This window comes from Phodopus roborovskii, unplaced genomic scaffold (genome assembly GCF_943737965.1).
Source record: "Phodopus roborovskii unplaced genomic scaffold, PHOROB, whole genome shotgun sequence".
Lineage (NCBI taxonomy): Eukaryota > Metazoa > Chordata > Mammalia > Rodentia > Cricetidae > Phodopus > Phodopus roborovskii.
Genome location: NW_026126541.1, coordinates 30,731,241 through 30,740,097, shown reverse-complemented (window position 1 = coordinate 30,740,097; position 8,857 = coordinate 30,731,241).

Genomic DNA, 8,857 nt, shown 5'->3' with positions numbered 1-8,857 from the left:
TAGAACAGAATACAGTGAGTTGAGCAAAACAAATATATTTTTAAAAAAAACAACCAAACCAAAAAAAAATGTTTATTTCCCTCAGCTCTGCAGGTTAGAAGTCCAAGATAAAAATACAGGCAGGTTGGGTTGTGGGTCAAGAGGGTGTCTCTTTGGTGCATCTCAGGCCTGTATCCTAACATGGCAAAAGGCAAGCTCACTTTAAACTGCCTCCAAGTATCTTATAAGGGCCTCCATTCCATCACTCATAAAAGTGCAGCCTCGTGGCTTCCTCAGCGCTATAAAGACCTCAGCTCCTAATACTGCCACACGGACAACACACTTGGCTTACAGAGGGATCTGTTCAAACCAAAGCATGGAGTAAACTTGAATTTTAGCCAAGTAACAATTTTCAATAGAAATATGTCCCAAATATTGCATAGTATATACTCCTAACATTCCAATTTAACTGCGAGTTTGGTATTTTCTTTTGCTAAATCTGACAGTCCTGACTGTTGTTTTTTAGAGGCAAAGTTTCTTCAAGTAGTCACCTCCAAGTCCTAAAACCACACCCAAACAGCACACCCTTCCACAAGGGAATTGTGTCTCCCCTCTTGCCAACTAAAAAGAAGGGGGCTTTTGAATCAGCCTCCTTGCCAGAAGCAATCTTGTGAACTAAGTCATCTCATATATCCATGCAATACAATCAACAAGGCAGCTGCCCTTTCACCCACCCCAGGCCCTCCTGCCCTTCAACTCCAGGGATGCAGCTGCTGATGCAGTGAAACTTCTGGTCTATCAAGAGGCATAGTGAACAGGGAAGACCTAATGTCCATAGCACCTCCCTCTGCTCTAGACATGAGAGACTGTCCCAGAATTGCAAGGCAGGAGAAACTCCATGAGAGACAGGAGTAGGGGTGCATGGCGGTGGTGGTGGGATGACGCTTATGACAAAGCTGGAAATTTCCAGGTCCCTAGGATCTAGTCAATAGCAACAGACTTCCTCCTAGTCTCGCTGGCCACATCTGTTCAGACAGCTGTGCACTGCCTCCCCCAGGGAGTAAGAATGACAGGCAGAATGAAATTAATACACACACGAAAAGAACATTTGGTGAGCGTCACTGGGCACCAGTCCCTGGAACATTATTTTATTTGATACTTCAGTTGCTTTATAGGGGTCTCATTGGTCTCTCACAAAAGCTTCCTCAATGAACTCGCTCTTGATTTTAAAGCCGATTCTGCAATATATCACACTAAGTTGAATCATATGAAGTTGACATTTTCATCAAACATGGCAATTTCATCTGGTATGACCTAATCGTTATGTGGTTACAGTGTCTCTCAGCTTGTTCCCACATTGTTAATATGGAAATAATAGTGGTGTTTTCCTCAGGATTTTGATAGCTATTAGATGATGTGTATATATTTCCAACTTTAGCACATGTTATCTATTAAATAAAGATAGGTCCTCCTCTTCCTCTTCATCAACATCATTTCTATTTTATTGCTGTACAAGAAAACTGCACATACACAGCCAATGTCCTCTGTCACCAAGGATAGCAGCTGTGCTCTGTAGGGCTCAGTGATTGACCTAACTCAGATAAGAGAGAATGAAAACAGGACAGACACACAGACACATGGGCAGAACCCTGGGATCAGTTGGGCTGAGCACTCTGATGGAGGCATAGTGACTCAGAAACTCAGCACATTTCTCTTACACATTTGAATTAGGGTGACAGGGTTACTGTATACTGCTGAACAAGAAGGCAGATCTATAAGCGTGTACAGCTGAACAAGGAGGTGGCAGGTTTGACTAGTCTCAGTAGAACGTCTATGTGAGAGCAGTCTCGGGCTTATATACATCCAGGAGGAAGCTGCAATCGAAACTTTTTGTACATGCTGTCAACATTCGCACAAAGACCAGGAAAAGCCTTTACTGTTCTAGTGGGTCTGAGGCACTGGGGTCCTTGAAGGAGCCATGTACATGCTCATGTCAAACAACACACATTCACTTAGGACTCCTCTACTCTCTGGAGAGGGCTCGAGAATAGTGGCCCTCACCCCTCCTAATGCTATGACTCTTTAACATTATTCTTCATTTTGTGGTTACAACCAACCATAAAAATATTTTCACTACTACTTCATGCTACTGTAGTGAATTGTAATATAAATACCTGGTTATGCAGGATATCTGATGTACAGACCCCTAAAGGGATCATGATCCACAAGTTGAGAAAAGCTGTTCTAGAGGAAGGCAGCTTTTGAGTCTTCACCATCCTGGGCTATGCACAAGGTCCCTAGCTAATGTATTCCAAAGAACTTTCTGTAGAGATGAAGGCATGGAGCCCCATACAGTGACCACTAGCTAGTTCACAGCTACTGCCTCTGTTCAACCTCAAGAGAAAAAGTCCATGTTTGCAAGAAACTTTGCTCAAAGTTAAAGGAGACTTAAGTTTATCGCTGACAAAACAAACAAGCAAACAAATAACAACAATGAAACTATGCAATCCCAAAGGTTTTAGATCAAGGAAGATGGATTTAAACACCATTGGCCTCTAAATGCTGGAGAACAAGATGAATGCGGTACCTACGGCCCAGTGCTCCTCTCTCTCCCTGTTCTCTGGTGACATCTCTGATATTATTTACTATTCCCTGTCTAGCTGTGTGGCCAGAGAGGTCTGTGTCTAGGTCTGTATAGCCATATTCCAAGCCCTCTACCAGGATACCAGAGATGGGGGGAGAAAAGCTGAGTCCCCATGGCCATGGTTCCACTTAGCAGCCCCTGTGTTGGTGATATCCCCGGGGTCTCCTGCAAACCCATTCCTCCTGCTGTCTTCCGGCTAGGAGTGGAAGTGTTGTTTGTTGTTTGCCCTCTAGTGCCTCACTGCTCTTGTTTGGTCCCTTTCATCTTGACCTAACCTCCCTAAAGAGAATGTTTATCTCCTTGAATATGTCGTCATTTCCAGCTGAAATTCTGATTGATGTGCCTAGTGTTTTTTAAGAAAAGTACAGTTTGCATTCCCCAAATTGCCAGCAAAAACAATAACATATGGTTGGGTTTGTGTTTGTTTCTTTGACAGTCATGTCTCCCAGGTTATCGCCCCAGGCAAGAAAACCCAGTCCTCAACTTCAGAGACCGAGAGGCACATCCGGTTCCCAGATGATTGATAGAACAGGGGTGATCGGCACCTCAAACTGCTAAATGATTTAGCTCTCCTGTCAAAGGCTTCCCGCTCTGCCGTCTGCAAAGCATTTTTTTTTCCCAATTATTCAATCTGTTGGGTTCGCTTAGTCAAGTCCATTCTGCACACACAAAGAGAGTGTCATGAATATGTGGTGTGCACATGACCAGCTGGAATATTTGCAACTAGGAACAGACGCTCTGGCCCCCTCGGAAGATATCCGGAAATCATCTTGGCCAGGCTCCTAGCTGTGTTTGCCTTGATTTGCAGGTGGCAGCACTGCAGACAAATGCCAGCAGAGGTACTTGGTTCACATGTTGCCCTTCCCTATATCCAAGCCAGACATTGTTAACCAGGAAGATGTCATAAGCTGCCTAACAACTGATACTAATGCGTCTCGGGATGTATTTGCTCTCTGACATGTTCTCAGACTTTAAAAGCTAGGAAAGTGGACTGAAGATAAGTCTGTCATCTCTTACTGCCCTGTTCCCTTTTTTTTTTTTTTTTTTTTTTTTTTTTTTTTGCAGGATTTTCTTATTAATTCAAAAAACTGTATGTATTAATCCCATGCTTTCCTTCATTCTTGTAAGTTTAGAAAATGACTGTCAGTTTCTAACATAATAGGGAGATTATACCCTCCCTTCCTGGGTATGTGCCACCATGACCAGTTTTTTTTTGTGGTACCGGGGATCTGTTCTGTGTAATCAGGAAAATGGTCTGTAATATCCATGCTTCTGGTTTTGAGTGAGTACTGAGTATATGACAATCAGATGTAAAAAAATAAATAACAAGTGATGGAGAGAGGGGGATGATAGGTAGATAGATAGAAGAAAAGAAAGGAAGGAAGGGAGAAAGGAAGGAAGGAAGGAAGAAAGAAAGGGTTTTAGTCTGTATTCTACGGCTGTGAAAAGACACTATGACCATGGTAACTCTTATAAAAGAAGGCGCTTGCTTATAGTTTCAGAGGTTTAGTCCATTATCCTTATAGCAAGAAGCATGGTAGCACATAGGCAGACAAGGTAACTGAGAAGTCTACATCCAGTTAGACAGGCGGCAGGAAGAGAGAGCCACTGAGCCTGGTTTGAGCATTTGAAACCCCATAGGGTTGAAACCCCATAGAGGACATACTTCCTCTAAGAGCCACACTTCCTAATCCCTATCAAGCAGAGCCCCTAATTACCAAGCCTTCAAATATAGGAGCCTATGAGGGCCATTTCTATTCAAACCACCACAGGTAAACTGAAGCAACATATTTTAAAATACCATCAAATTAAGAGTTTACAACATTCAACAGAAAAGACTGAGGTGGCCTGATTAAGAGAAAAATCAAAGGTAACAACAAATTGAGGTCTCACAAACATCCAGCAGAAATTAGCTGGGGAAGCTGAAGAAGTCAGCTGGGTCCCTGAGTGAGTTCTCTAGCTCTGCATGAGCTATCCACTCCCTATTCCCACTCAAATATTTTTAAGCTATGGGGTAAATGATGGTAGCCTATGTGAGAAATGGTTTGCCTTCAAGGACACAATACATTTAATATCCTTACCTGCTTGCTGGCTTTTCTTCTCCCTGTTACAGTCAGAGACCAAGCCTGCCCAGTACATGGGTTTTAGAAGAAACAAAGGAGGGTCTTCTGTGTTTCAAGAGTCCACTTTCAGCAAGCTATATAGCACATGACAACTTACCAATATAATTTACATTAAATGACCAAGCCCAGGGCTTTCCCAAATGCTAAGCAATCTACTAACTGAGCCACATAGCCAGCCATTATCTAGATTTGTGAGTGTGATAACAGAAGCCATGATGGAGGACCTATCAGATAAGGGCTCTGATGAACAAGATGAGTGAACCCCAGGCTGACCTCTGCTAGAAATGCAGTGTACATGAGAAAACTACCTTAGGAAGGTACTAAGACTTGGAAGTCATTTCTTCTGGATAGCCTAAACCATCTTGTTGGACACTCCCCCACCCCCATTCTGCATCTTGATACATCTTGATGTTATCTTTGAACATCCAGGTTAGCTGAAACTCTCTGTGTCACAACAAAGAAATGACCTGATATATTTCTGTGTTCTACATGTTCATGTTCTCTAATTCTTAGTCTCTTACATAGTGCTAGATGGTAATGCTGCTTAAAAGGCTGCTGTGAGATAGCATCTTCCAGGCTTACTGGGATGCTACATATATGAAATCTAAACAACATGGTTGTCTAAACAAGACCTACCTAATGACCATGGTAATCAACATGCCAGTGGGGATGGAAGACATTTCACAAAGACCCACCCCTAGATGAAGAACTCCAGGCACTCAGTGGCTGCCAAGGGAAGGGTAATATATATTGTCTAGGAATGAGCTTCCTGCTAGTTTGTCCAATTCCAATATTTGGCCCTGACACATCTATTTATGAGCAAAAGTATACGGTAAGTTGTCCAGCACCCATCGTATAATGAGCATTTTTCTATGTTGCCTGCCAGTGAGTACATTTAACAACACATATAGCATACAGTAAGCATTCAGATCGATGGTCAGCATCATTCTCATACTATGATGATCATTGTCATTGCTGTGATGCAGTTCTTAGAAAAGCCCAGTGAGGAAGAGTGTTATCTCCACTTGGCAGAAATGGAAACTAAGGCACAAAAAAGTCACATGGTATACCTAAGGTTCCAGAGGCTAAAATATGCACCAAGGCTGATCCTAAGCGTGACCTAAATCCAAGTCGTGTCATTTCATACAACCTCTAGAGCAGCTCCACCAATACTACCAGAATCAGGTAGTTCAACATGAAACATCAAAACTGATCCCCTGGTTCTCTTACCCACAGCTGTTTCAGATCAATTTATTGAGAGAGAAAAATCAGGTTCCCTGAACCAACACCTCTTGAACATTAAACTTGGCATTCAAGAAGAGAGTTATGTTTTTGTACCAGCTTCATGATTCAGTACTGATGAGTTTCTCCTTCTTTCTCCATTTTCTTCAAAGTCTCTGAGCTCACGTGTCAATTATTTCATAAGTAGCATGGGACAAGGGGTTAGTGCCAAGTTTCCTGGCCCAATTCATCCCCTAGAGACACAGAGTCCAAACAGAGGGAGGGGGAGAACCCAGGCACGATGGACCTATCACCTGACCTCAGTACATCCCAGCTTCCTCCAGGCCATTTATTTCATTAAAGTGCAGATGCTCAAGGGAAACTCAGGAGAGGGGACAATTTCATTTTTCCTGTGCCTTGGAAATTAAAATTCTTTCCAAAACATAATTTGCTTTGCTCTTTGAGAAAGCTACGAAGAGGAAAAAGGGGGTCAGAGGAGTGCAAAGAATAAAATAAGAAACAGAGAGGATGAGAGAGAGGGTAGACTAAAAAGATACATAGGAGAAGGGAGAAAGGGAGAGATTAAGGTGGGGAAGGAAGAAAAGGAACAGAGCAACAATGAAATGGGCACTGTATCTTCATTTCTTCAGCATCCATGCAGCTTTCATCTGCTTTTAAATTTTGATTGGTCCATATGGTGAATCACTAATATACTGTCAAAGGCATTTTATATAATTTCTTTCCTATACCCCAATAATCCCCCAGAAAAGCCTCAAACTCAATGTATTTAACATCTGTGGTACATCTTGAGATGACATGGAGTAGTGAGAAATCCAGCTGATCTGTGTTCAAAATACAATTTTAGCACTTGGTTGTCACAACAAATTCTTACTGATAGCCATGTAAGTGCCAAGCCTTGGACTGGCATTGGGTTACAGAGAAGCATTTTCATCCTTGAGGAATAAATATTAAGGGAAACGTGTGGCATATTACTAATAAGCACAATAGCAAAAAAGAAGTAATAAATTGGGGTAGATCACAAGTTTTAATAAGATAATCAGGGTGGGCTTTTCTGTGAAGGGTGACTTGAAGAAGAGGAATTCCCTTAGTTAGCATCTCTATTGCTGTGAGGAGACACCATGACCATAGCAACCCTTATAAAGGAAAACATTTCATTGGGGCTGGCTTACAGTTTCAGGAGTTTAGTCTATTACTGTCATGGTAAGAAGAATGGCAGCATACAGGCAGACATGGTGCTGGAGAAGAAATTAAGAGTTCTACATCTTGATCCACAGGTAGCAGAAGATTGTATGCCACATTGGGTGTAGCTTGAGCATATGAGACTTCAAAGCCTGCCCCCAAAGTGACACACTTCTAACAAGACCACAACTACTCCAACAAGGCAACACCTTCTAATAGTAGTACTCCCTATGGGCCAAGCATTCAAACACATTAGTCCATAGAGGTCATGCCTATTCAAATCACCACAGGAACCCTGGAGATGCCTGTGGGCAAGAGAAAAAACCAAGTGCAAATATCCTGTGGAGGGCATGAGATGCCCAGCCAGAGATAAACCCATGGAAAGGAAGGTTTGCAGCCAGTTATGTTTCATGAATCATAATCCTAGAACATCTGTGGCTATGGCAGGAGGAGGGCCATGAGTTCCAGGCCAGTTAGTTACATAACAAAGCCATGCCCCCATCTCTCCAAAGAGATTTACCCTATCCAGGAGTGACCTCATGGACCCAGTATAACCAGGAGCAATGTGAGGGTGTGGGAAAAATTTAAAAAGATCCTGGTACACTCAGAATTACTGAAATTCAGAGGTTACAGGGAATGAACAGGAAGAAACAAAAGGGATGATCAAAAACTAGGACTCCTGAAACTGACTTGAATGGTACAATCTAGAGTAAGACTGAGAATGAGTATCTAAAATAAAGTAAAAGACAAAAGCATCAAAGATCAGGTTGGAGATAAAGGGTATCACAACTGTGTCTTGGCAGACTGGTGCTGGTGAGGGTCACAAAGAACCAGCACATGCTCTACAAGGAGTTAGAGGGAGGATGTGGGGATCAGTGGATGACTGAGACTGAGAGGGAAAACCTGATAACTTGCCTTTCAGCTTGGCTTGGAACTGTTAGGAAGGATGGACACACAATGATCTGGAAATAGTTGAGAGCCTCTAGAATACCATAATTATGGTATTTACCAGAGAGGAGGAGTCACAGTGTGTAGCCAGGAAGAGTTTGGGACATTGGCACTTCACTAGGGAACATACCAGGTCCTCACCAGACAGGTGGTCTAAACATGCTACATATCCTGTGAGGCCAAGAATTGCTCCACAAAATGAAGGCTTGTCCCATCCAGTAGTGTCTTCTTCTAGAACACTAATACAGACGGGTAGTGAGACCATCCAGCATGAAATGGCAAGGTAAGAAATGTAGGTGTGCTCACAGGTGCTTGACATTGTGTTCCAGGCGACACAACGGAAGGGTTATAGAATGTGCAAAGTGTAAGGAGTTGTTGTTGGGGGCAGGGGGAGATATGGGAATGAGAGTCTGGGGCTGAGTAAGCAATTACACAGTAGTCCCAGGCTTCTCAAGTATCTGATACAAGCATGAAGATGAGTTGGAGAGATGGTCCTGCTGGCCTCAGGGCAGATGGCAGTGACAAAGCTGTGTGTGGAAGGTAGGAGACACATGCTGCCCTGGATACATCTCTACAGAGCCAATGATAGACGGCTCTGAGGCACTAGGGAAAAGTTCTCTGAAATACCAAATTCCTAGCGTTCCCTCTCTGCCCTGGAGTCCAGTCCAGTTCTATGCTGGTATCCTTAGGCAGGCCATTTAACCTTGCTGAACCTGTTTGTCAACTCATCTGGTAGTCCAAT